A 27,812-nucleotide genomic window follows, 5' to 3' on the forward strand; every position below is an offset into this window, starting at 1 on the left:
TTATGGGTAACGGGGTGGAACACCTACCTGACTGTCTTTCTCTCTGTCTCTCGCCCTTCCTAGACTACCGATTTGTTTCGGGTGAGGCCAGTGGAATTGGCAATTATTTTCATTACAGCGCTGATGGAGGACAGACTCCAGCGGCTCAGAGATACCCAACCCAGGGAGGACCCAGCATCAGAAGGTCAGGAAGTCACTGGGCAGGCTCAAGGGCCTGCCACCCATCAGGCCAAAGGAGGAGCTCATAGGTATCAAAGAAGGAGACCTAGGGATTACAGGACCTAGATGTCCTTCATGGAGTTCTCAGACATCATGTGCGGCAGGAGACTCCACCTCAACATGGAAACAGTGCGACACCTGTGCCACGGTTCAGCAAGCCTCGCGCCACGTGCGGGAGAGGGCACCCCCTCCCTGTGGCCATAAAGGTCACGACAGCCCCGAGTTTTTATACGACCTCTTCATTCCATGACTCAACCAGTGACCTCAGTGGGATATCTCAGTCATCAGTCCATAATGCTCTGTGAGGTCACAGATGCCCTGTATGCTCTGGCTTCTAATTTCATAAACTTCGACTGCAGCCAGGACCATCAGAATGAAAGAGCTGTGGCAGATGCATCCATCATTGGACTGCCACAGGTCCAGGGGCCATTGATGGGGCACATGTGCCGTTAACAGCACCGTGGCATCGGGGAGGCTCCTTTATCAACCGCAAGAGGATTCACTCCCTTAATGTACAACTCGCCTGAAATCACTGCATGAACATTGTGTACGTATGTGCATGCTTCTCGAAGAGCATGCATAACAGCTTTGTTCCAGGGAACACGCAGATCCCCGGGGTCTTTGAGGACCAACCCAGGATAGATCGTGGAGGACAATTGCGAGAATGGCGGAGGGGGAAGGGTTGTCACCAGTGGGAAAGGCCCAGATGGAAAAGTTGATTTCCTTCATCAAAGATGGATTTTGGGCAGCACGGTGGCGCAGTGGGTTAGCCCTGCTGCCTCACGGCGCCGAGGTGCCAGGTTCGATCCCGGCTCTGGGTCACTGTCCGTGTGGAATTTGCACATTCTCCCCGTGTTTGCGTGGGTTTCGCCCCCACAACCCAAAGATGTGCAGCTAGGTGGATTGAACACGCTAAATTGCCCCTTAATTGGAAAAAATGAAATGGGGACACTACATTTATTTAAAAAATCAAAGATGGATTTTGCCAGTAAAGGAAGGAGATGCATGGGGACTGGTTGAAGGCCATCAACGGAGCAGTAGCACCTCTGTGACGATCGTTGGACTGAGTAGAGAAGTGCCTTGAGGCACAAGGTTGAAGATACAGATGTGTTGGGTGTTCTGGATCACATCCAGGTCACCAACACTTGAAGTAGTGCAACACTATTTTATTAAAAGGTTAACTATTTAAACATACTTGAACTGTGGGTAAATACGATACCAGCTTTAACTAAAGACCTTTGTCTTGAGCTAACCAGTTGATGCACTCAGCACATGGTGAATGTCTGTGTTGCAGGCTGTGAGCTCTGTGCTCCTAGCTAGCTGCTACTCGAATGAGCGGGAACTCTGATGTCCCTTGTCTTTATAGTGCGGGTGCTCTCACTGGTGATTGGCTGCGGTGTTGTGTATGTTGATTGGTCCCACTGTGAGTCCATCAGTATGTGTCTGCACCATGATATATTGGTGTATATAATGACATCCCACCTTTTATATAAAAAAATGTGCCTGCGTGACAATAAATAGTGTGTGGTGAATGTTCCTGACTACAAGTGTGCAAAATATTTACAGACTATGTACATAAAACTAAGCTATTTACATGGGAAGGTGCCTGGTGCAGAAAAAAACAGTGTGTCACACAAATAACGAGATGAACACGATATACAAACCACCTGAACGATTAAACGGAAGAACAGAACAGACCAGAGAGTCCATTAGTGCAAAGTTCACAAATTAAGTCTCTGAGGTGGGCGACGAATTCTGGTTGAGCTCCTCAAGGGTGGGTCAGGAGCCACCGGCTGAGGAGTGGGCTGGACTGCGTCAGAGTGAGGAAGATGCAGAGTGACCGGAATCTCTGCATAGTCCAGGTCAGGGACAACAGGAGGGCGTGGCACTGGCAGAGGATCACGTAGTGAGCGCGGAACGAGACGAAGGGCACGCCGATTACGGTGCAGAATGGAACCATCCGCTAGACGAACCAGACACGAGCGGGGAGCCACCTGCCGAAGAACCAGAGCAGTTGCAGACCAGCCACCATCCGGAAGATGGATGCGGACGTTGTCATCTGGAGCCAGAGCAGGGAGATCAGCTGCACGGGAGTCATGAGCCGCCTTGTGCTGTGCACGAGACATTTGCATTCATTGAAGGACCGGAACGTGGTTGAGGTCTGGGACGTGAATGGACGGCACCATCGTCCTCAGGGTGCGACCCATGAGCAGCTGGGCTGGCGACAGGCCAGTGGACAGTGGGGCCGAGCGATAGGCCAGCAGGGCAAGGTAGAAGTCAGATCCCCCATCGGCAGCCTTTCAGAGGAGCCGTTTGACTATGTGGACGCCCTTCTCCGCTTTGCCATTGGATTGGGGGTACAGGGGACTGGATGTCACAAGCACAAAGTTGTATCTCCTGGCAAAGTTGGACCATTCCTCGCTTGCGAAGCAGGGGCCATTGTCTGACATCACAGTGAGTGGGATGCCGTGACGAGCAAAGGTGTCCTTACAGGCACGGATGACTGCAGACGATGTGATGTTGTGTAAACGAACCACCTCCGGGTAGTTTGAAAAATAGTCTACAATCAGAACATAGTCCTTGCCCAGCGCGTGGAACAGGTCGATGCCGACCTTGGACCAAGGGGACGTGACCAACTCATGGGGCTGTAGGGTCTCACGTGGTTGGGCCGGCTGGAACCGCTGACAGGTGGGGCAGTTGAGTACTGTGTTGGCGATGTCGTCATTGATGCCGGGTCAGTACACAGCCTCTCTGGCCCGTCGGCGGCACTTCTCCATGCCAAGATGGCCCTCGTGTAGCTGTTCCAAGACGAGCTGGTGCATGCTGTCCTCCAGATGACATGCTGTAGCAGGGGGTCAGCCGCAGTCTCGCGGTGAATTTGAATGAAGCGTTCATCCGTGGCCGGTAGATTGGAGGCCACGAAGGCCACATGGGTGTCAACCTGGCAGACGAATCCCGCTGGGTCACATGGGGTGTTGACCGCCCTGGACAGAGCGTCGCCTATGATCAGGTCTTTGCCCGGGGTGTATACGAGCTGAAAATCGTATCGCCGGAGTTTGAGCAGAATGCGCTGGAGGCGAGGAGTCATGGTGTTCAAGTCTTTTTGTATTATATTGACCAGTGGGCGATGGTCGGTCTCGACAGTGAATTGGGGAGGCCGTACACATAATCATGAAATTTGACGACACCGGTCAACAAGCCCAGGCACTCCTTTTCTATCTGCGCGTAGCGCTGTTCCGTGGAGGTCATGGCGCATGACGCATATGCAACGGGGGCCCATGATGAGGCCTCATCGCGTTGCAGGAGCACTGCCCCAATGCCAGATAGGCTGGCATCGGTCGAAATTTTTGTCTCTTTCGCTGGATTAAAAAAGGCCAATACCTGGGCCGTGGTAAGTTTGGTTTTAAGTTCTCTCCATTCGCGCTTGTGGGCAAAAAGCCATTGGAAGTCTGTCGTCTTCCTGACCAGGTTCCTGAGAGCTGTGGTATGAGAGGCGAGGTTAGAGATGAACTTCCCTAGGAAGTTGACCATGCCCAGAAATCGGAGGACCGCCTTCTTGTCCTCTGGCGTTTTCATGGCTGTGATGGCAGCCACCTTGTCCGCATCCGGCCGCACACCCAACTGGGAGATGCGGTCCCCTAGGAACTTGAGTTCCGGTCTGGCCGAAGGAGCATTTGGCTCTGTTGAGGTGTAGGCCCTGCTCCCGTATGCGTTTGAACACATGCTGGAGGCGACTGATATGCTCCTGCGGGGTGGTGGACCAAATGATTATGTTGTCAACATAGACGCGAACACCTTCAATGCCTTCCATCATTGGTTCCATGATCCTGTGGAATACTTCTGACGCCGATATGATCCCAAACGGCATCCTGTTGTAACAATATCTGCCAAAAGGGGTGTGAAATGTACACAGTTTCCTGCTGGACCTGAATTTGCCAGAATCCTTTCGAGGCGTCAAGTTTGGTGAAGAGCTTGGCCCGAGCCATCTCGCATGTGATCTCTTTGCGCTTGGGGATCGGGTAATGCTCCCTCATTATGTTGCGATTCAGATCCTTTGGGTCAATGCAGATCCGGAGCTCGCCGGAGGGCTTCTTTACGCACACCATGGAACTGACCCAGTCGGTTGGTTCCGTAACTCTGGAGATCACTCCTTGGTCTTGGAGGTCCTGCAGCTGCTGCTTGAGACGTTCCTTGAGGGGTGCTGGGACTCTGCGAGGTGCATGCACCACAGGCGTGGCGTTTTGTTTGAGTAGGAGCTTGTAAGTATGTGGGAGCGTGCTGGTCGAAGACGTTCGAAGACGCCGCGGTGCTGGTCGATGATGGCGTTGAGTTGCGTCCTGAAGTCAGCATCCTGGAAGGCAGACGTGTCATCAAGAGAGAGAGAGTGAACTCTTTGAATGAGGTTTAGCAGCTTGCACGCCTGTGCGCCAAGCAGAGAGTCCTTCGAGGAGCCCACGATCTCGAAAGGAAGGATTGCTTTTTGTGACTTGTGCGTCACTTCGAGTTGGCATGAGCAGGCAGCAGGAATGATGTTACCATTGTAGTCCAATAGCTGGCAGGCCGATGGGAGAATGGTTGGTTTGACACGAAGGCTTTGGAAAGCAGACCACGCCATGAGATCGGCGGAGGCACCAGTGTCCAGGCGGAATCGTATTTGGGACTGGTTGTCCGTCAGGGTGGCACACCACTCATCGTCCGGATCGATGCTGCATACCGACAGCGGCTGCTGTCTTTGCTTCGGGGACAGCCTGTTTTTCGTTACGAAACCATCTTGAAAAGCCGCCTTCGGGTCCTCGGTGTCACTGCTGTGTGGGAGGTCGGAATCGGACTCGGTGACCGTGGGTTGAATTGCCCGAACATTCCTGCGAGGCTGGCTGAAGTGATATGAATTGGAAGGCTGAGCTGCTCGACAGCAGGCAGCGTAGTGGCCAAGTCTTCCACATCGTAGGCATTGTCGAGATTTTGCGGGGCATTGCCGCTTTAAATGGGCGGAGCCACAGTTGCCGAACGTCGTGACGTCAGCACGTTCACTGCACCACCACGCATGCGCGGTGCGGTCCTGCGTGTGCGCGCCTGCGCATTACGTTCCTCCACGTCGCCGTCTCCTCGTTTGGTGCGTACAAGTGTGGGAGTCTGCGAAAAGTGCGCAAAATGGCCGCCCTCATCCAGGCTGCGGCCCTGGAGGTGCTCAATCACTTGGACCCGTTCCGCCTCATGTGGACCTTGCCGCTCCGTTTCAGCCGCTTGTATATGGGAGTACCGACTGGTGGCGTTTTCATGTAGGACACAGGTCTCGATGGCGGTCGCTAGGGTGAGTTGCTTTACTTTGAGGAGCTGCTGACGTAGGGGGTCCGACTGAACACCGAAAACGATCTGGTCGCGGATCATGGAGTCGGAAGTGGGCCCGTAACTGCAAGATTGCGCAAGGATGCGGAGGTGCATTAAAAAGGACTGGAAAGGTTCGTCCTTACCCTGCAAACGCTGCTGGAACACGTAGCGTTCGAAACTTTCATTCACCTCTACGCTGCAGTGAGTGTCAAATTTGAGGAGAACCGTTTTGAACTTCGTCTTGGCTTCGTCATCTGCAAAGGTGAGAGAGTTAAAATGAGGCTGGCATGGTCTCTGGCCGTGGAGAGGAGAAGAGCAATCTTTCTGGTGTCCGAGGTGCCCTCCCTGTCCGTGGCTTCGAGGTAGAGTTGGAAGCGCTGTTTGAAAATCTTCCAGTTGGCCCCGAGGTTGCCGGCGTTGCGGAGCGGCGGCGGCGGGCTGATGTTGTCCATTTTGCAGAATGACGGAATGCTGGCGGAAGGCAGATCACTTGCAGGTAGGTCTAAGAAGAGCTAGTATGCAACCACTCCTGCTATCATGGTGTGTTGGGTGTTCTGGATCACATACAGGTCACCAGCACTTGAAGTAGTGCAGCACAATTTTATTAGAAGGTTAACTATTGAAACATACTTGAACTGTGGGTAAATACGATGCTAGCTTTAACTCAAGACCTTTGCCTTGTCCTAACCAGTTGATGCACTCAGCACATGGTGAATGTCTGTGTTGCAGGCTGTGAGCTCTGTGCTCCTAGCTAGCTGCAACTCGAATGAACGGGAACTCTGATGTCCCCTGTCTTTATAGTGCGTGTGCTCTCACTGGTGATTGGCTGCGTTGTTGTGTATATTGATTGGTCCCACTGTGTGTCCATCAGTGTGTGTCTGCACCATGATATACTGGTGTCTATTATGACAGATACGAGAGGTGGAGATGGTGCTTTCTAACCAGAGTGACCGAATTATGTCCTTGGAGGTGGAGGTCCTGGAGGACTTATGCAAGTCGCTGAGGGTGAAGATGGAGGAGCAAGAAAAAATGTCCAGGGAGCAGAACCTACAGATTGTGGGACTGCCAGAAGGTGTGGAACGTACCAGCGCCACAAAATATGGGCAGCATGGTAGCACAGTGGTTAGCACTGTTGCTTCACAGCATCAAGATCCCAGGTTCAATTCCCGGCTTGGGTTACTATCTGCGGAGTCTGCACGTTCTCCCCGTGTCTGCGTGGGTTTCCACCGGGTGCTCCGGTTTCCTCCCACAAGTCTCAAAAGACGCGCTTGTTAGGTGAATTGGACATTCTGAATTCTCCATCTGTGTACCCGAACAGGCGCCGGAATGTGGCAACTAGGGGCCTTTCACAGTAACTTCATTGCAGTGTTAATGTAAGCCTACTTGTGACACTAATTAAAATTATTGTGTGTCAAGGATGTTGGCCGAGCTGGCAGAGGAGGGGGTGCTGGACAAGGCCCAGAGGTGGACAGGGCCCACAGGTCTTTAAGGCAGAGGCTGAGAGCGGGGGAGCCACCGCGGTTGCACAAATACGTAGAGAAGGAAAAGATTCTATGATGAGCCAAGGAGAAGCGAGGCTGCGAATGGGAGGGAAACCGAATATATCAGGTTATTGGTGCAGAGCTGATGAAGAGGCCTGCAGGATTCAACAGGGCCAGGGCGGTGTTGTACTGAAGGAAGATTCAGTTTGGGGTTCTGTACGCGGCGAAACTGTGGGTCACATTTGAAGGCTGGGAATGCTATTTTGAAACCCCAGAAAAGGCCAATGACTTTATAAGGGACCATAAACTGGGGGTGAACTGAGAATCAGTGTGAGATGGAGGAGCTGCGTCTGTAAAGGTTGGAGGTCATGGTTAGGTGTGTTGCCGGAGGGTGGGTTCTTTTTTTCCTTCTGTTTGTTGATGTTGTATATTGTACTTCAGGGAGTTGTAAGTTTGTAAGTTTGTATGGGGGGAGTTGCCACAGACCAGCGATACAGACGACCGGGAAGCCTTCCGCGTTGCGGTCATCGACAGGAACCGGATGTCTCCAAGCAGGACCCACCAGCCGATGCCAGTGAACAGTGTCAATCCGGGTGATGAATGGTGTGCCACCCTAACGGTCAACCGATCACCAATCACATTCTGTCTGGACACTGGTGCCTCCGCCAACCTGATAGCATGGTCAGCCTTCTACGCCATGAAGGTCAGACCACCAATTTGGCCATCCCGTTGTAAGATGGTCGACTATAACGGAAACATTATCCCGCCCATGGGATCCTGCCAGCTCCAGGTGACGCACAATGCGTATAAGGCCACACTGTCCTTCGAGATTGTTGGTTCATCAAAGGACTCCCTGCTAGGCGCACAGGCGTGCAAGGTTCTCCACCTCATTCAGCGGGTACACGCTCTGTCTCCAGAAGGCACGTCAGACTTCCCGGATGCTGAATTTAGGGCACAGCTCCACTCGCTCCTCGCCCACAACCAGGAGGCATTCGAAGGCATGGGCACACTGCCCTATACCTACAGAATACGGCTCAAACCGGATGCCACCCCGGTCATCCACGCACCTCGTAGAGTCCCAGCACCACTCAAAGACCGCCTCAAGCAGCAGCTGTAGGATCTCCAGGACCAAGGAGTGCTATCCCGGGTCACGGAGCCCACGTCATGGGTCAGCTCCATGGTGTGCGTTAAAAAGCCCTCTGGCGAACTCCGGATCTGCATCGACCTGAAAGACCTGAACAACAACATCATGAGGGAACACTACCCCATACCCAAACGGGAGGAGATCACGAGCGAAATGGCCCGGGCAAAAATTTTCACAAAGTTTGATGCCTCAAAGGGTTTTTGGCAGATCCAACTGGATCAGTCCAGCCGAACGCTGTGCACCTTCAACACGGGCAGCACGGTAGCATTGTGGATAGCACAATTGCTTCACAGCTCCAGGGTCCCAGGTTCGATTCCGGCTTGGGTCACTGTCTGTGCGGAGTCTGCATATCCTCCCCGTGTGTGCGTGGGTTTCCTCCGGGTGCTCCGGTTTCCTCCCACAGTCCAAAGATGTGCAGGTTAGGTGGATTGGGCATGATAAATTGCCCTTCGTGTCCAAAATTGCCCTTAGTGTTGGGTGGGGTTACTGGGTTATGGGGATAGGGTGGAGGTGTCGACCGTGGGTGGGGTGCTCTTTCCAAGAGTCGGTGCAGACTCGATGGGCCAAATGGCCTCCTTCTGCACTGTAAATTCTATGAAACTATGAAACTCCTTTCGGCAGGTTCTGCTATAACAGAATGCCGTTTGGCATCATCTCGGCATTCGAGGTATTCCACAGAATCATGGAACAGATGATGGAGGGCATCGAAGGGGTGCACGTCTATGTTGATGACGTCATCATCTGGTCCACCACACCACAGGAGCACATCAGTTATCTCCAGCGCGTCTTTGCGCGGATACGAGAACACGGCCTGCGCCTCAACCGAGCAAAGTGCTCCTTTGGCCAAACTGAGCTAAAGTTTCTGGGGGACCACATATCCCGGTCAGGGGTCCGTCCGGATGTAGACAAAGTGAGCGCCATTATAGCCATGCCGCAGCCGGCAGACAAGAAAGCAGTGCTACGCTTTCTAGGCATGGTCAACTTCCTGGGGAAGTTCATTCCCAACCTTGCCTCCCACACAACGGCTCTTCGCCACCTAGTTAAGAAGTCCACGGAGTTCCAGTGGCTGCCCGCACACCAGAAGGAATGAGAGGAGCTCAAAATTAAGCTCACCACAGCCCCGTTATTGGCGTTCTTCAACACCTCTCGGGATACGAAGATCTCGACTGATGCCAGCCAGTCCGGCATTGGGGCGGTACTCCTGCAACGGGACGACAGTGCACCATGGGCCCCGATCGCCTATGCCTCGCGGGCCATGACCCCCATAGAACAGCGCTATGCACAGATCAAGAAGGAGTGCCTGAGTTTGTTGACCGGAATAGATAAGCTCCACGATTACGTGTATGGTCTCCTCCAGTTTACCGTCGAAACCAACCATCGTCCCCTGGTCAGCATCATACATAAAGACCTGAACGAGATGACCCCTCGCCTCCAGCGCATCCTGCTCAAGCTCCGGAGGTACGACTTCCAACTGGTCAACACCCCGGGTAAGGACCTCATCATTGCGGATGCCCTATCCAGAGCAGTAAGCACACCGCCCGAATCGGAGGAGTTCACCTGTCAAGTCGAAGCGCAGGTGGCCTTCATATCGGCCAATCTGCCAGCTGACGATTCAACTCTGGCCCGTATTCGCCGGGAGACTGCGGCTGACCCCATTCTACAATGTGTGATGCGCCACAAGACGGGACGGTGGCTCAAAGGGCAGTGCCCACAATTCTACAATGTCTGGGGCGACTTGGCCGTCATTGACGGTGTCCTCCTAAAGCTGGACCGGATTGTGATTCCACACAGCATGCACAAGCTGGTCCTCGACCAACTGCACGAAGGCCATCTCGGGGTTGAGAAGTGCAGACGGAGGGCCCGAGAAGCTGTGTACTGGCCGGGCATCAGTGATGACATTACCAACATGGTGCTCAACTGCCCCACCTGCCAAAGGTTTCAGCCGGCGCAACCCCCCGAGACGCTTCAGCCCCATGAATTGGTGACGTCCCCCTGGGCGAAGGTGGGTGTGGACCTCTTTCATGCGCTTGGCAGGGTCTACGTAATCATCATAGATTACTTTTCAAATTATCCAGAGGACGATTTAACATCGTCCGCTGTCATAAGGGCATGCAAAGAGACCTTCGCTCGCCATGGCATTCCGCTTACTGTCATGTCGGACAATGGGCCCTGTTTTGCAAGCCAAGAATGGTCTTCTTTTGCTGCTTCGTATGGCTTCACACACGTGCCGTCCAGCCCTCTGCATCCCCAGTCAAATGGCAAGGCGGAAAAGGGCGTTCATATCGTCAAGCGGCTCCTCTGCAAGGCTGCTGATGCCGGATCGGATTTCTGCTTAGCCCTGCTGGCCTATCGCTCGGCCCCACTAGCCAACAGCCCAGCTGTTGATGGGTCGCGACCTCAGGACCACTGTGCCATCCATTCTTGTCCCCACACTCAACCACATTCCCGTACTGCAAAGGATGCGACAGCAGCGTGCTCAGCAGAAGGTGGTACACGACACTCGGGCAACTGATCTTCCTGCCTTGGCGCCTGGAGACAACGTCCGCATCCACCTACCAGAGGGTGGCTGGTCGGCAACTGCCGAAGTTACCCGACGCGTGGCTCCCCGCTCGTTCCTGGTTCGCATGCCTGATGGTTCCATTCGCCAGCGCAATCGCTGGGCTCTTCACCTGCTTCCACGCTCGCTACGTGATCATACGCCAGTGCCACGCCCTCCTGTTGTTCCTGATGTCGAATTCGTGGAGCTTCCTGCCACCATGCCCATTCCTCTGTTGCCTGTGGCCAGGCCCATTCCTCAGCCGGTGGTTCCTGACCCACCCTTGAGGCGGTCAACCCGAATTCGTCGCCATTATACTAGACTGGACTTGTGAGCCTGTTTGAACATTGGACTCACTAAAAGTTTTATGCCACTATGTTAATAAGTTTCTCTTTTGTCGTTACAGGAGTTCATTTTGATGCTTAATGTTTACACTTGTTTTGTTGATGGTACAACCTCGTTGCTATGTTGCACCTGACACCTTCCTATGTATATAGTTTAGCCTCATGTACATGTTGTAGATATTGCACACACACACATTCAGCTGCACTCAGTACACATCTATATTTATTACCACATAGGCACATATTCTTGTAAAAAAGGGGGGATGTCATGATATTCAGATAAACATCATGGTGCAAACATACATGCACACTGATGGACAGATCAATGAACCAATCAATACACACACAACATCACAGCCAATCACAAACAAGAGCAGACACACTATAAAACGGGGAACACGACACTTCCGATTCATTCCAGCAGGAGACAACTCAGGGCACATAGCTCACAGCAAGCCACTCAAACATTCACCATGTGCTGAGTGCCTCTCCAAGATAGTGTTAGGGCTGGGTCCATAGGTTAGAGGGTAATGAACGAACCACAGAAACCAGTTTACAAATGTTAATAATTGTTCGTAATAAAACTGAGTTGTACCTTCCGCAACCGTGTTGATTCGTCTGTGTAGCAGAGCACCCAACACGACAGCCTCCAGTAAGAATTGTAACGTGGAACATCCGTGGGTTAAACAGGCCGATTATGATGTCTCGGGTTTTTGCAAACCTGAGGAATTTGAAGACAGAGGTGATCTTTTTACAGGAGATGCACATTACAGGAGAGCGGATTTTAAGAGATGGGACACACTACACCTGATACTGGCAGGGAGGGTGCAGGTCATGAAAATGAATGTGCTGCGCACTGGGAAGCAATGTTTGAGACGTTGTCCAAAATTGTGGGGCTGGAGATAATAATAATCACTTATTGTCACAAGTAGGCTTCAATGCAGTTGCTGTGAAAAGCCCCTAGTCGCCACATTCCAGCGCCTGTTCAGGGAGACCGGTACGGGAATTGAACCCGCGCTGCTGGCATTATTCTGCATTAAAAGCCAGCTGTTTAGCCCACTGTGCTAAAGCAGCCCCTCAGGCCAGACCCGATGATGGTGATCTTTGGAGTATCAGAAATGCCGGAGCTGATGGAGTGGAAGGAGGCCGATATCATGGCTTTGCTTCTCTAATTGCCCGGCGAAGGATCTTGCTGAATTGGAGGTCGGATCCGCCACCGGGAGTGGTGGCCTGGCTGGGGGACCTGTATGACTTTCTCCAGTTGAAAAAGATCAAATTTGAGTTGAGGGGGTCAGAGGAGGGCTTCGAGACATGGCGGGGCTGTTCGTGACAATGTTTGGGGAACTGTTCATCGTGGGGGATTGGGGAGGGGGTAAAATAGGAAATAAAGTGTACAAACTGGATTATGAGGTTGTTGAGTGTGTTGTTGTGTACGTGTCTGTATTTTTTTTACACACGTTTGCAATAAAATAGATTTTAAAAAGTAACTCCATTTACCTGAGTTGGTTTCATGGCCCTTAGATACAGGGTAAAGATGCCCTTCCCATCAAACACTCCAAGAGCAGGTACAGTATGGGTTAGATACAGAGTAAAGCTCCCTAAACACTATCCCATCAAGCGCTCACAGGGCAGGTGCAACATGGAGCTAGATATAACATAAAGCTGCCTTTACACTGCACCATCAAACACTCCTAGCTGATCCCGCACAGCGTTAGATACAGAGTAAAGCTCTTTCTACTCAATCTGTGTGCTCCATCAAACAGTACTAAGGCTGGTACAGCATGGAGCTAAAGCTCCCTTTATACTGCACCATCAAACACTCTAGTGGAGGCAAATACAGCACATGATTAGAGACAGAGGGTGCAATGTCCTCGAATGGGAACAGAGTCCCGTAGCGAGCGGGTTTAGCCGGGTGTTTCCCGGCATTCGGAGCGCCAAGAAACACCACGCTATTTAACACCCATTCAGTTGGATATGGGGCCTCAGCGTGCTACGCCCCGACAAGGCTGCACTTAGTTCCATTTTCTGCACTGAGGAGCTCCGCTCGTCGGCAGGCCCTCTGCGCCCACACAGCGCAACCCTGGGCCTAATGCACAATGCAGGGAAGATGCCAGCCTGGCACTACCTCTGTCAACTGGCAGTGCCACCTGGGCACCTTGGCAGTGCCAGTCTGGCACCCAGGTGGTACCGCCAGGGTGTCAGGCTGGCAGTGCCAAGGTACACAGGTGGCACCAGCAGTGCCAGGGTGCCTCCCTGCCAGGAGGGCAAGCAGCTGGGGGCCTCCGATCCACTGGGAGATGCCCAAGAGTACCGTTCCGTCTGGTTCCAATATGTGGAGACCAGCACTGAACGGCGTTTGCCCAAGATCTCCAAGGCAAGGAGTTAGATCCCATGCCTTGGTTAGATCATGGGAGAGAATTTTAGAGTGAAACTAGCTGTCTTACTCCAATATACAGATTTGCTAAAAAGTGATCTCGCCCACAATGAATGGGATTCACATTGTGACGACTCGCAAGATTGCATTAGATCTCGTGAGGAATGGCAAGCCGGGTAGGTCCCAGAATCGACCGGCCGTGCCATACTGCCTTTCAGGCACAACGCGGCCGGTCGATTGTGCCCAGAGTAAAGCTCCATCACATTTTGCCAGGGCAGGTACAGCATGGGTTAAATACAGGGTAAGGTTCCATCTACACTGTCCCATTAAACATGCCCAGTTGGTACAGCACAGGTTAGAATCAGAGTAAAGCTCCCTCTACACTGTCATACACTCTCAGCTGGTATTTATGAGAGGATTTTGGAGGGGGGATTAGGGCATTTCTGGAGGGGGTACGACCAAGTGGGAAGAGGGGCTGGGCATGGTGCTGGAGGAGGGGCTGTAGTGTGAGGCGATACAGAGGGTGAATGCCTCAACCTGGTGTGCGAGGCTGGGGTTGATACAGCTAAAGGGGGTGGACAGAGTGCACCTGACAAAGTCGAGGATGTACCGGCTGTTTGAGGGGGTGGAGAATATTTGTGAGTGGTGTGGGAGGGAGCCAGCCCCACAACGTACACATGTTCTGATCCTGTCCGAAGTTGGAGATGTTTTGGGGGCCAATAAAAATGTTTCTGGATTTTAGCTTGAGTTTTCTTTATTCCCAAATGACCTCCCACTGGTACCTCATGTGCAACTCACACCACCTCCTTTCTATAACCTACCGGCAATACTGCTTGATGAACTTCTGCCCGCTTTTCATCCGCCTGCATATGTAAAGGTCTCCATTTTCTCAAAAAGACATACTTTTACGGTAATAACACTCTGGTATACACTCAGATTCCTCTTCCGTATATGCTTTCTGATACATCCGTTTTATTTCTACATCTTTCTGTTGTAACTCCACCAATTTTCCTGAACTAAAAATATCCGCCTCATCCTTCACCTGTTCTTTTCCAACCATCTGATCAAAAATCGTTTCTGATAATTGCACTTCAACTTCATCTTCACTCTTTGATTTCTCCTCTTGTCTTAACCTGTGACTTTGCGACCTTGTTACTACACAATCCAGAAAAATCACAGGATATTCGTTCTTCAACACTTCACTTGTCTGATTTTCTACTGGCTTATCAACCACAGTAGGCATCATTCCCACCTGCGATCCAGCTATATCATTACCCGAGATAAACTATTCCTGGACAAGATAGTTTCTCTATTACTCCTACTACCACTTCACCACTCTTCACTGGACTTTCCAACCTTACCTTATATAATGGAACACTACTCCTCTCACCCTGAATTCCACATATTACCACCTTTTCTGGCAACATTCTTCCAAAACTGCATAACTCCTCATCTCTTACCATTAAAGATTGACTAGCTCCCGTATCTCTTAAAATTGTGACTTCTTTATCTGCCCCTCCTGATACACATGAGTAAACTTTACCCACACAAGTAAATTCTTTAAAGAGATCTGGCACCTTCGTATCAATCACCTCTTGATCAGGCTGTACAATCTTTTGCACCTCCTTCGCTTCACTTGGGTTTTCCTTTCCCACTTTCACAAACCCCACTGTCTTATCCTGTTTTACCACATCAGCCTTCCCAGTGCTTTTCTTTAACCCCCAACACTGTGACTTTACATGGCCTAGTTTATAACAGTGAAAACATTTGAAATTTTTCATTTTTCTTCCACCCTCCTGGATTTCTTTTTTAATCTGAGGTACACTCTCCTTATTATCTCCCATCAGATCACCTTTACCTTTATCACTTGAGTATTTCTCATGTCCCCAGTTTCTATCCCTCACAGGCTGAAACTGATGTCGGAATCCAAGCTTTGATTTCTGAACTAATTCATAATCATCTGCCATTTGTGCTGCTAACCTCGCAGTTTTAACCCTCTGCTCTTCCACATGAGTTCTCACTACATCAGGAATTAAATTTTTAAACTCCTCCAAAAGTATAATTTCTCGGAGAGCTTCATACATTTGGTCTATTTTCAAAGCCCTTATCCACCTATCAAAATTACTCTGTTTGAGCCTTTCAAACTCCATGTATGTTTGATCAAATTCTTTCCTTAAATTTCAACGCCTTTGTCTGTAGGCTTCAGGCACTAGTTCATATGCACCAAAGATGGATTTTTTCACCTCCTCATACATCTTAGATACCTCCTCTGGTAGTGATGCAAACACTTCACTAGCCCTACCTATCAGCTTTGTTTGAATCAGCAATACCCACATTTCCTGTGGCCATTGCATTTGTTTAGCCACCTTCTTAAATGAAATTAAAAAGTCTTCCACCTCCTTCTCGTCAAACCTTGGCAATGCTTGGACATATTTAAATAGATCCCCATCAAGCCTTTGACTTTGACGCTCTTTCTCACTATCCTCATCACTATCATCCAACTGTACGTTTCCCTTTACGTCTGCCAATTTTAACTGGCTGTCATGTTTCATGGCCATTTTCTGAAGTTCAAACTCTCTCTCTTTGGGCGAGATTCTCCGAACCCCCGCCGGGTCGGAGAATCGCCGGGGGCTGGCGTGAATCCCGCCCCCGCCGGTTGCCGAAGTCTCCGGCACTGGAGATTCGGCGGGGGCGGGTATTGCGCCGCGCCGGTTGGCGGGCCCCCCCCGCTCGATTCTCCGGCCCGGATGGGCCGAAGTCCCGCCGCTAAAATGCCTGTCCCGCCGGCGTAAATTAAACCACCTACCTTACCGGCGGGACAAGGCGGCGTGGGCGGGCTCCGGGGTCCTGGGGGGGACGCGGGGCGATCTGACCCCGGGGGGTGCCCCCACGGTGGCCTGGCCTGCGATCGGGGCCCACCGATCCGCGGGTGGGCCTGTGCCGTGGGGGCACTCTTTCTCTTCCGTCTCCGCCACGGTCTCCACCATGGCAGAGGCAGAAGAGACTCCCTCCACTGCGCATGCGCAGGAATGCCGTCAGCGGCCGCTGACGCTCCTGCGCATGCGCCGCCCGGAGATGTCATTTCCGCGCCAGCTGGCGGGGCACCAAAGGCCTTTCCTGCCAGCTGGCGGGGCGGAAATTCATCCGCCGCCGACCTAGTCCCTCAATGTTGGGGCTCGGCCCCCAAAGATGCGGAGCATTCCACACCTTTGGGGCGGCGCGATGCCCGTCTGATTTGCGCCATTTTGGGCGGCAGTCGGCGGACATCGAGCTGTTTCCGGAGAATTTCACCCTTTATCTTTTTCCCTGATCTGTATCTCCCTTTCTTTTTGTTCTGATCGGGCTATTCTTTCTTTTCTCCTTTCTTCTCTCTCCTTTTCTTTTTCCTCTCTCTCTTTATTTTTCCTCTCTTTCGTATTCAAGCTGCTTTAATTCTTTCTCATGTTCCATTTGTTTAACTTGCAACTGAATTTTTGCTATTCCCAATGAGTCAATCTGTATCTCAGGCAACTTTAAATGCTTAGCCACCACCATAATTACCTCATCTTTTCGCATTTTGTCAGGTAATGTTAACTGCAATGTTTTTGCCAAATCTAACAGTCTGCTTTTAGTCTCTGTCCGTAAGGTACTGCGTGTGACAGTCTCCACCCCAAAAAACTTCTGAGCCTCTGAAAGAGCCATTGTCCACAACACACTCCCTACTTAAACTGAAATACCACACCTGATAAGCAACCACAATATGCTCACCCCTCACTGTCTTTAAGTTCACTAAGCCAATCCAATAGATAGACTTTTACCCCCTTTGAGCCCCCAATTTGTTATGGGCCAGGGTTTAGAGAACCCCGAAGTGTATCATGGAGTTCACCTGACCCACGACTTTTAATAGATTGTGGTATGGGGAGCACACGGCCCATTCTATAGGTGTGGCTCAGCAGAAATGGAAAAGTATTTTTTAAAGCAAAACAATGTTTATTCTATGAACTCAAGTTAACCTTTTTAAAACATACAGTGAACATCTTAGCAACATTAATTCAAATAAAACCCCCAAAGAATACAACACTAAGTAATGCTTAATAACTTCCCAAACAACATCCAGAAGACAAAAGAAACACCTTTTTACAGAAGCACATTAGGTTTACATTCACTACTGAGAACATTTATAATTCTGAATTCACCAAATGATCAAGAGATAGTCTTTTGATGGCAGAGAGAACAGCAGTACACCTGCTTGGTCTGGCTTCAGCTCCAACACTGAAAACTAAACTAAACACACCCTGCAGCAAACAGCCTAAAACGAAAATAAAAAGCCGACAGACAGCCCAGCTCCACCCACTCTCTGACATCACTGATAAACACCCATTTCTTAAAGGTACATTTCTTACACACCCATTTCTCACATGACACCCCACCCTGCCCCACATGCCAGAACCCATGCCAACTGCAATGGCTGGGTTCCCTGGCCACTGGTGCCAACATCTAACAGTGTTGTTGCTCGTGTTTGCACCCCCCCCCCCCCCCCAGGAGGAGGCCACGCACAAATGCCGGGAGTGGGAGGGGTACCACCAGGCCTGCGGCCCCTCATCATGCCCGAATAGAGGGCACTAGACGTGGTCAGAGGCTCGGAGGAAAAGGAGGTCACCGAGGTGGGGGTCGGTCGGGGCCGAGCAAGTGAGACACTGCGTAGTTGTGCATCCGCATGATACATGTGTGACACCCCCACCAATCCCCACTCCCTCCTCACCGCTGTTGCACCTTCTAAACCACAGTGTGTGTCTGTAACCCGTATACAGTGGACAAATGACCACTCAGGTTGTTCAATACGGGAATAGTTTATTACACACACACTCAGTAAACACACACATACAAGTTACACTCTGAACTAAAACACAGAACGACCCTAACTTCACGTCCAGGTGACTGGCAAGTACAGAGCACATATGGCCTTATCTGTAATCCATCGTCTAGCAGTGCTGGATGTCTGTTGCTGGTCATCTGTGTCCTCGGCTCTGGTCCCTCTGTGGATGGCGTGGATGTTCCTCTCCTTGGCTGGTGAAGGTATCACCGCTGTTGCCATTGGTGGTCGAGAGCGCGAATGGCGCAGCAGACTCGAGGGGCCGAATGGCTCCCTCCTGCATTCAACCGCTATGTCCCGAGGCACCATCTGGGCTGCAGCCTTTGTACATTTGCAAGCTGCAGCCCATCCATGTCCATGTGGTTCCCATTGTCCCGCCGGTCTTTGCGGGTGGCCAGAAGTCCACAAATCCCCCCTCCTGATCCTTAAGGCGAAGCGTGGTGGATCACACACTCAGACCAATACCTGCCCTGCATCTCCAGTCACCTATCACCTACCCAAACTCTACATGCACAACTCCCTAATACAGAATACACGAATAACAAAGACAAATATAAATATACATTCCATAATGGACCTAATACGGTCAGAGAAATGGAAGTGTCCGTACTGTAAGATACAATTGGCAGTCTAACGCAGAGGTGGGACAATATCGGAAACCTAACACAGAAGTGAAGGAATACTGTCCGGTACAAACTGCAGAACATACAGACAGTAGTGCAGATCAATGTAAACGGGTTGGCCTTAAGAATTTAAAGTTCTACAAAGGTCATATTCAAGACAACCTGGATACTCAAGTGAAAAACAAGAATGAGTCCCCAGGGATTGTTGGTTTGGCTGGATTAAAGGAGCCCTCGCAGTAAACATGTCCTAGCGCTTCGTGATCCCTGCTGTCCACCTACGGAATTGGACCGTGAGGATGATGAGGTAGATCAAGGCAAACAGGAACAGCATGACAGCCAGGTGGGGGCGGAGTCGAACAATGGGGTGTCTCTGAAGGTCAGAGCCCCAATCCCAGGAATCATCCCACCATGTTCTGGCTTCGCTTTCTGCATCTGCCGGGTGACATCCTGGGCTTGCTGTCTCCGGGCGTCCTGGGGGATCAAGCATAGTTTCTGTTATTATCCCACCCCTAATGCCTGCGTTCATTCTATCATACTGTCACCATCCGTGACCCCGCCCCGCCTCTCCGCATTTCATCCAAACATGTTCGAACCCAACACAGCCTCCTCTTGGCTGAGGCTTGGAGTGGTCGGAACCTGTAATCAACCAACCTCTTCTTAACGCAACCCTATACTGGCTGTGGTCTGGCTTAACCAGCTGAATTCCAGGGCAACCAGCTGTATACAGTTTCGCCCCAGGAGCACAGAGGTCTGACCAGAGGAGGGGGAGCCGAATTGTCAGGCAACCCGATTCCTTCATCGCAGCAATCGCCATAGGGCTGCTAAGCGTAAATAGCATGTGAGGTCCATCCAAAGGGACCTCTGTAGAAGAGTGAAGAAGAGTTGTGACCTGAGTCACTGAATACATTTTTCATCCCACAACCAACGGGTGAGGTGTGGGGCAACGGTTCTGGTCTGAGACCTGCCCAAGTGTTTGGTACTGTAAGTAGCCATTCCAGATAGTGGGAGTCGGAGGGAAGATGGGGTGAGAGAGGTGCGTATGGTCCTCGGAGTGCAAAAAATGTGTGGTGTCCCAGGGTAGGGCGGGGGAAATGCCGTTACTCCACTACTGAGCGTTTTGAATGGTTCCGTGGGTCCCCTGGTAGGGTGGGGGAAATGCCGTTACTCAACGACCCGAATGTGTTGAAGAACAGAATGAGTGTGTATCTCTGGAAAGGTTCTACTTCCTAGGTCTGAAAGACCAGTGGGTCAGAACCAGCAAGACCACAATGGCAATATGTTGCATGTCCAAGGACAGACGACAGTGTGTGGTTGGTGAGGGGCCATCCCCTGGGCTGTGGAAGATGGGGTGATCCCCATGCATAGCGATGGTGAAGATCGGACTCTGGTTGGGGGGGGGGGGGGGGGGGGGAGCGGAGAAGATGGTCAGAGAGTGAATATAACCGTTGTCCCCAGTGAAATACACTCGGGGAAAGGGTGCACGTACAAAGAACAATACGGCACAGGAACAGGCCCTTCGGCCGTCCAAGCCTGCGCCCACCATGGTACCTGCCTAAGCTGGAACTGTATGCACATACGGCAGTGAATATAACAATTGCTCTGAGTAGTGGGGGTTAATCGTGGAGTTGTGTGGCAGGCACACAATGTAGTATGGGTTGGTGGTCTGTTATCCGTGTGCAGAAAGATGGCCCAGCGTGAGTGCTGATGATGAAGGTGCTCTCAGAGTCTGATCAGTGAGAGGCGAGGGACAGTTCGAGCTGCAAATAACATGCAGGGAGGAGAAAAAGGGATGTGGACACGAGGGTGAAACAACGCACAAACAAAGAAGAGGTGCGCGCATGGAGCACATATGATGGGGCAGGTTCCATCAGAAACCCTGTGCCATGCTTATTAGGAGGCGTCCGATTGTCATCATCTGGACACCTCAGAATGTTTGTGCTCCACAAACCTCAGAACATTGCGCTACACAGTTATTGTTGTAATACCCCCATGGGAGGGTCACCCATGGAATTATCTACCTCCCCTGGTTGGCAGACCCGCGTCTGTCGGTTGCTTGCGTTCATTGGGTTCAGGGTTACCGCGTCCTGGTCCTCGAATCGTGCGGCTACTCTGACCAACCGTCTGGCGTGGTCCCATGTCCAATGAGGAGACTGGGGAGTGTGAGTGGTTGTGTGGCGGTAGCGTTGCGGGTGGAAACTGCTTTGTGAAGGTGTCAATTATAACCACCACAGGCAGCACGGTGGCACAGTGGTCAGCACTGCTGCCTCATTGCGCCGAGGTCCCAGGTTCGATCCCGGATCTGGGTCACTGCCTGTGTGGAGTTTGCACTTTCTCCCCGTGTTTGCGTGGAATTCACCCCTACAACCCAAAGATGTGCAGGGTAGATGGATTGGCCACGCTAAATTGCCCCTGAATTGGAAAAATGAATTGGATACTCTAAATTTACAAAAAAAAAAAAAATGATAACCACTACATCCTTAATCCATCTCTGCGTGGTGGGGGTGGGCCGATGTAATCCACATTGGGATTCATCCAGGGACCCTCCACAGGATGGGTGTGTCCTATAGGTCCCCTCCTGGCGTCACTGTCGGGAATATTCTGGATACAAATGAGGCAGTCTTCAATGTAGTGAGTGACATCCTCCTGTAGTTCCGGGATCCAACATAATGGTAGTCTGTAGTGGTCTCCATGCCCTGGAGTCCGTGTCCGTCATGGCTTAGGGACCGCATCACTCCCGGCCTTCAAACGAATCCATCCTGTATGGTCAGCCCATCCTCCCATGTTTCGTAGAGGGCCGGGAATCGCCATTCAGGTTCTGTCTTAGGGAATAGTCGGAGCGTTGGGACTGAGCCAGGTCAGCTACGTTAGTCTGGGAGACGTCAATCGCATTCATCGGTTCACCTCCGGGTGGCTGTTACGGGCACTGGCCCTGGCTAGGGCATCAGTCATGCAGTTGCCAGGTGAAGGGGTGCGGGGATAGCTCTTCACCTCAATGATGCCATTGGTGCGGCCAGTGGTTACCTACAGTTCGCCGGATGTTTCGCTCATGTCCTCCCACCAAGTGCGCCTTGCCGCCCCTGGGCCTGCCTCGGTGCCTGATAAGGTCTGACCACATGTGCCAACCTCTCCCTTTGATATATCCCCGTTCTACCCTCTCCCATATGGGACACCTCTCTACTCCTGTCTTCTGCACCTCTACATCTTTACCTGTTGTCCGAGCTGCCATATTGACGTTCGGGAACAAGGGGGTAGAGGGCCGATTGGACAGCGGGTACAGCTTGTGGCTGTGTTCCTGCCCTAATCCCTCAGAAGCTGCGCGCAAATCTGCCAAGTTGACCCTATCCTCCCTTGTTAGGTACGCATGCAATTAGTACACACTTCCGAAATCCGGTGGTTGTCCAGTACGGAGTTCACACCTGTGGTTTATGCTTGATCTGTGAATAATCCTTAAGAATAGAGACCTTTATATTCCCTTTGGTGAACTTGGAATCCTGGCCGCTACCCGAAGTCGGGCTCAGGCGGAATCTCCAAAACTGTCCTGTGGGATCTTTCAGAGCAACAATTGTAACTCCCAGCTGAATACCACCAGCATCGCCGTATACGATGGACAAATGACCACACAAGTTGCATCCAATAATACTAGTTCAATATACACATAATTAATATTAGCCAATCACACACACATACAGGTTAGACTCTAAACTAACACACAAGAAAGACCAACTTAACTTCCAACTGAACAACTTAACATTGGTATGTGCAGAGCAGATATGGCCTCATCTGGAATCCATCGTCTGGCAGTGCTGGATGTCTGTTTCTGGTCTTCTGTGACCCCGGCACTGGTCCCTCTGTGGGTGGTTCCTTCCTTGGCTGGTGCAGGTATCACCATTGATGTCATCAGTGGTCGAGAGTGAGCAGGTGGTGGGTTGCGCAGCACCTGTTTTCCCTTGCAGGTTTCGCGAGCTTTTGGGCGGTCCCAGGTAGATGTCTAATCACCCTGATCGATCTCAACCAATTGGTGGTGGACACCTCCATGGTGGGGCGGGTCCCAGTCAGTCATGGCCACTAGTGTCTGAGGCACATAGGCCTTCCCAAATAAGGAAGCCAATGCCACCAAATCTGCCATATATTGTTACTTTCTACCTGCAGCCCATTGTCCCAGGATGGCCTTTCAATGGCCTTTTCCGTATGTCAGTATATATTTGCAAGCTGCAGCCTGTCTGCGTCTCTGTGTTGACAAATTTCCCATCGATCTATACGGGCGGCCATTTTGGATGCCCACAGCCCTCGCCCTCACCCTCATTGCCCTTACCCTCCTCACCTCCGGCCTGTTATTCGCTAGTGACCCCGGTCCTGGAGCCCAACACTGCTGTCAGGGGCACCGTTGGCTGGCACTGCCCTCACTGGGGCTGCCTTGGGTGTGGCCCTGGCCGGTTGGGCGGGGTGTTCGGTGCCGGGAGGAAGGAGGGGCGCCCATATGGCCGGAGCCACCGTGTAGAACCAGGGGCAGGGGTGGGTGATCAGCGGGTGTTCAGCAAGATGGTGGTCGGTGCCTGGGCAGTGCCCCAGTCCCGTGGGGGAGGGGGGGGCACCCCGGCAACTCGGCCTGCCCTCCCTCTCCCCTCACCCGGCCCTGGCAGATGCCACGCCCCCGGCTGCAGCCAGCACGGCCAGTATCCGGCCTGCAGCCCGCAGTCACTCCACGCCAGTTTCTACCGCCGCTCTCTCTCAGCAGCCAGAGCACCAGGTTCACGATTTGTGAGCGCACAAGTGAATCATGCCGCCGGGAACTCGGCCCATCGGAGACGGTGAATCACGGAGGCCCCGGAGCATCGGGTGTCAGGCCTGTTAATGATATGCCTACTGTACTTTTAGCTTGCACAGCAAGAGACACTTTACGCCATTTACGGGGTGCCGGAGCTTCCCGATTTGACTGACCACACTCATTTCCCACAAGACCACTGCAGACAGTGGTTTTCATTCCATCAGTCTGGATGTCAAGGCTGAGTGAACACCAGCTAACCAGCAGCAGCACCACCACCGCCCCTCACTTCCCCATGTTTGAAATCAGCCACAACACTGAGTGAAATGATTTGCACGGTCAGCCTTGTTTACCAAGTCCTGTCCAACAATCCCAGGGATCGAACCAGAACAACACATCAAACTTTAGCTGGAGTCTGATTCCCAGCAACAGGAGAGAAAAAAATACAAGCTGTTTGCACTCTGCTGACACGAGAGATGAATGAATGGCATTATTATGAGGTGGAAAAATTAATTGAATTGCAGTTAGGAATTTCTATCATGTGGGGACTGTAATTTCCTTGAAATGTGATCCAGCTGTTAGTGATCTGGGTTTCCACACGACAACTTTCTGGCGCTTGCAAAGACCGGCACAGCAAGATTCATTTCCGCACTTTTCCCAGTCCTGGGCTGCTGTAGGCAGGAGGCTTGCTGTTTATTCCACTTCTTGGTCTTAGTGGACAGACGTGTGTAATTTCTCTGTTCAATACAGGCGAGCAACCTTAGAGCATCTTTTGCCATCTTTGTGTACTTCACACAAATCATAGAACTTACAGTGCAGAAGGAGGCCTTTCGGCCCATCAGGTCTGTTCTGGCCCTTGGGAACAGCACCCCACTTAAGCCCACACCTCCACCCTATCCCGTAACCCAGTAACCCCACCTAACATTTTTGGACACAAAGGGCAATTTAGCATGGCCAATCCACCTGACCTGCACATCTTTGGACTGTGGAAGGAAACCGAAGGACCCGGAGGAAACCCACGCACACACGGGGAGAACGTGCAGATTCCGCACAGACAGTGACCCAAGCTAGAATCGAACCTGGGACCCTGGAGCTGTGAAGCAATTCTGCTAACCACTGTGCTACCGTGCTGCCCATGACTTTATTGTGCAATGGTTGTTGTCATGTGGCCATTTTGAGCACAGTGAGATGGGTGGCTGGTTGATTTGCTGGTGTTAATTGATGGATTGAATTCTGATCAGGCCACTGGGAGAACTCACCTGCTCTTCTTCATTCATATGAACTGGCCTTTACTCTGGTTCATCCATCCTTCCCGTCATGAGGACCAATGGATTGTCCTACTGATAATCTGACCCCCACCCCCCCACACTGGGAGGACCTATGAACTGGCCTTCAGTGTGATTCAACCCTCTCCCTTCCCACACATGCATAGCAAGAGGAAAAACAAGGGAGAGGCATTCGGTCTGCCTCATACCTTTCAATTAGGTTAGCCATAACAGGAGTTATACTGCTGGCATCGTCACCCTCAGATTCACAACAACATGTTACCTTACTGAGGTCCAGTCCTTATGATGGAGGCAGTGAGGAAGAACCTACGTTTATTCATCTGGTCTCTACTGTGTTAGCTGATTTAAGCCAAGGCTGCAATGGAGACAACACAGTAGGCCCAAATGTCTCTGTATCAGAGGATACAATATCAAATCACCCTTTTCCTTAACCTTCCTTTTAAAGAATTAACAAGGAGGATCGAAAAATAATTTTTCTACAGTTTGTGGTTAGAATGTGGAATTCAATGTGTTGAATCACAACCTGCAATTTATTTTGAAAGGAAACTAGTGGTTTGCTGGATACAACATTAAAAGCTGTGGGGTGCAAACCAAAGATTAGGATTAGATGAGGTCTCTCACATATAGATAAACCCCATTGGAGGCCCCATGGACTAAATGATGTGTTTTCATACAATAATGGTACCTCGTCATTACCCAATGACGGATGATAGTTAATCCTCCGAGGCGGGTGGAGTGCGAGCATTACTGGGCTCGCTATGATGCTTGTAGCCATGTAAAATGGCTGCGTTCCGATTAATCTGGCCAAAACCCAGTTTAAAACGGCTAACCCGAAAGACTGCTGGGAAAAGCAGCCAAGAAGATACAAGCAGGCAACTGCAGACAGTTTTGCATATTCAGCTCTGGGAAGGTAGCCCAGATCGATACACAGGGCTATCAACAGCCCATCAGCCCAGGTATCTGCAGTTTCATTCAGGACTGTTTACACCTAATCTACTCAGACATCCACAGTTAAATCCCCGGGAACAATTGCAACATATTAGCAATTGAATACCGGGCCAGACCTGTCGGCGCCTGCAGCGGCCGAAACAAAGACAGGTGAGCGACCACCCCCCGATCGAGGAATCGCCTCACCATTGGACACATCAACCCCAGAGATTGGGGACAGAATCCAATCACTTGGGACTCAGGGTCAAGGGCCGCCCCGGGAGGCGGGAAGCCCCTGGGCCCTATAAAAGTGAAGGTCCAAGTTCAGATCTCTCTCTCTCTCCTCTTCGCCTGCTCGAGACCTTCGCAAGAACAGCAACCGGCAACAGTAAGTTTGAATCCAGCGATCGCTATCCGGTAGAGACACCTAGCCACCGACCTGTAGCTGCCTTTTGAATCCCGCGGGCCAGATCTGATTGGACAAGCCATTCGTTTCCCTGACCTGGTGGGCTCTTCCTAAGTTAAGTATTGGCCAGTAGTGATAGGTTTATTATATAGAAAGTAGTATTAGGGTATTAATGTTGCTTGTTGCATATAATAAATGACCGTTGTTTTAATTCTTACTAAGCGGCGTGCTGTATTATTAATCATAACCTGAACTTGAACCACGTGGCGGTATCATAAAGATACCTGGCGACTCATGAGCAAAAGTGCCGTAAACAGAGCAAATAGACTAAGGTTAAAAAGAGCAACATGCTCCACCATCGCCCAATTGTTAACCCTTGCTGTCAAGCTCGTGATGTGTTGGGTGCTCTGGATCCGTGGAACACCTACAGGCCACCAACATTTAAAATAGTGCAACACTATTTTATTAAGCTAGAAACTGTTGAACATACTTTCACTGTGGGTTAACACGATGTTAGGTTAAACTAAAGCCTGTCCTAAACAGTCTATGCACTCAGCACATGGTGAAGATCTGTGCTGTAAGCTGTAAACTCTGTCCTTCTAAGAGGCTGCATCCCGAATGAGCGGGAACTCTGATGCCCTCTGTCTATATAGTGAGTGTGCTCTAACTGGTGATTGGCTGCGGTGTTGTGTGTGTTAATTGGTCTTGCTGTGTGTCCATCAGTGTGTGTGTCTGCACCATGATATACTGGTGTATATTGTGACATCCCCCCTTTTCTAAAAAAAATATATGTGTGTGGCAATAAATAATGTGTGGTGAGAATGTTCCTAACTACGTGTGGGGTGCGAAGATATATTTACAGGACTACGTACATGAGAACTAAGCTATTTACATGGGAAGGTGCCTGGTGCAGAGAAGCAACAAGAATAACGAGATCAACACTATATACAAACCAGGGAAACGATCAAACAAAGCAACAAAACAATTCAGAGAGTCCATAAATTCGAAAAGTTCATAAATGTAGTCTCTGAGGTGGGCGACGAGTTCTGGTTGACCGTCTCAAGGGTGGGTCGAGAGCCGCCAGTTCAGGAGCGGGCTGGACTGCGTCAAAGCCAGGGGGAGGCAGAGTGACAGGGAGCTCTGCATAGTCCGTGGCAGGGTCAGCAGGAGGGCGAGGCGACACTGGAGGATCACGTGGCGAGCATGGAACGAGATGAAGGGCACGTCCATTGCGGCGCAGAATAGAGCCATCTGGTAGACGAACCAGGAACGAGCGGGGGGCCACCTGCCGAAGGACAACAGCGGTTGCAGACCAGCCACCATCCGGAAAATGGACACGGACGTTGTCATCTGGAGCCAGAGCAGGGAGATCAGCCGCACGGGAGTCATGAGCCGCCTTGTGCTGTGCACGAGACAGCTGCATCCGGCGAAGGACCGGAACGTGGTCGAGGTCTGGGACATGGATGGACGGCACCGTCGTCCTCAGGGTGCGACCCATGAGTACCTGGGCTGGCGACAGGCCAGTGGACA

Source organism: Scyliorhinus torazame, chromosome 2 (assembly GCF_047496885.1).
Source record: "Scyliorhinus torazame isolate Kashiwa2021f chromosome 2, sScyTor2.1, whole genome shotgun sequence".
NCBI lineage: Eukaryota > Metazoa > Chordata > Chondrichthyes > Carcharhiniformes > Scyliorhinidae > Scyliorhinus > Scyliorhinus torazame.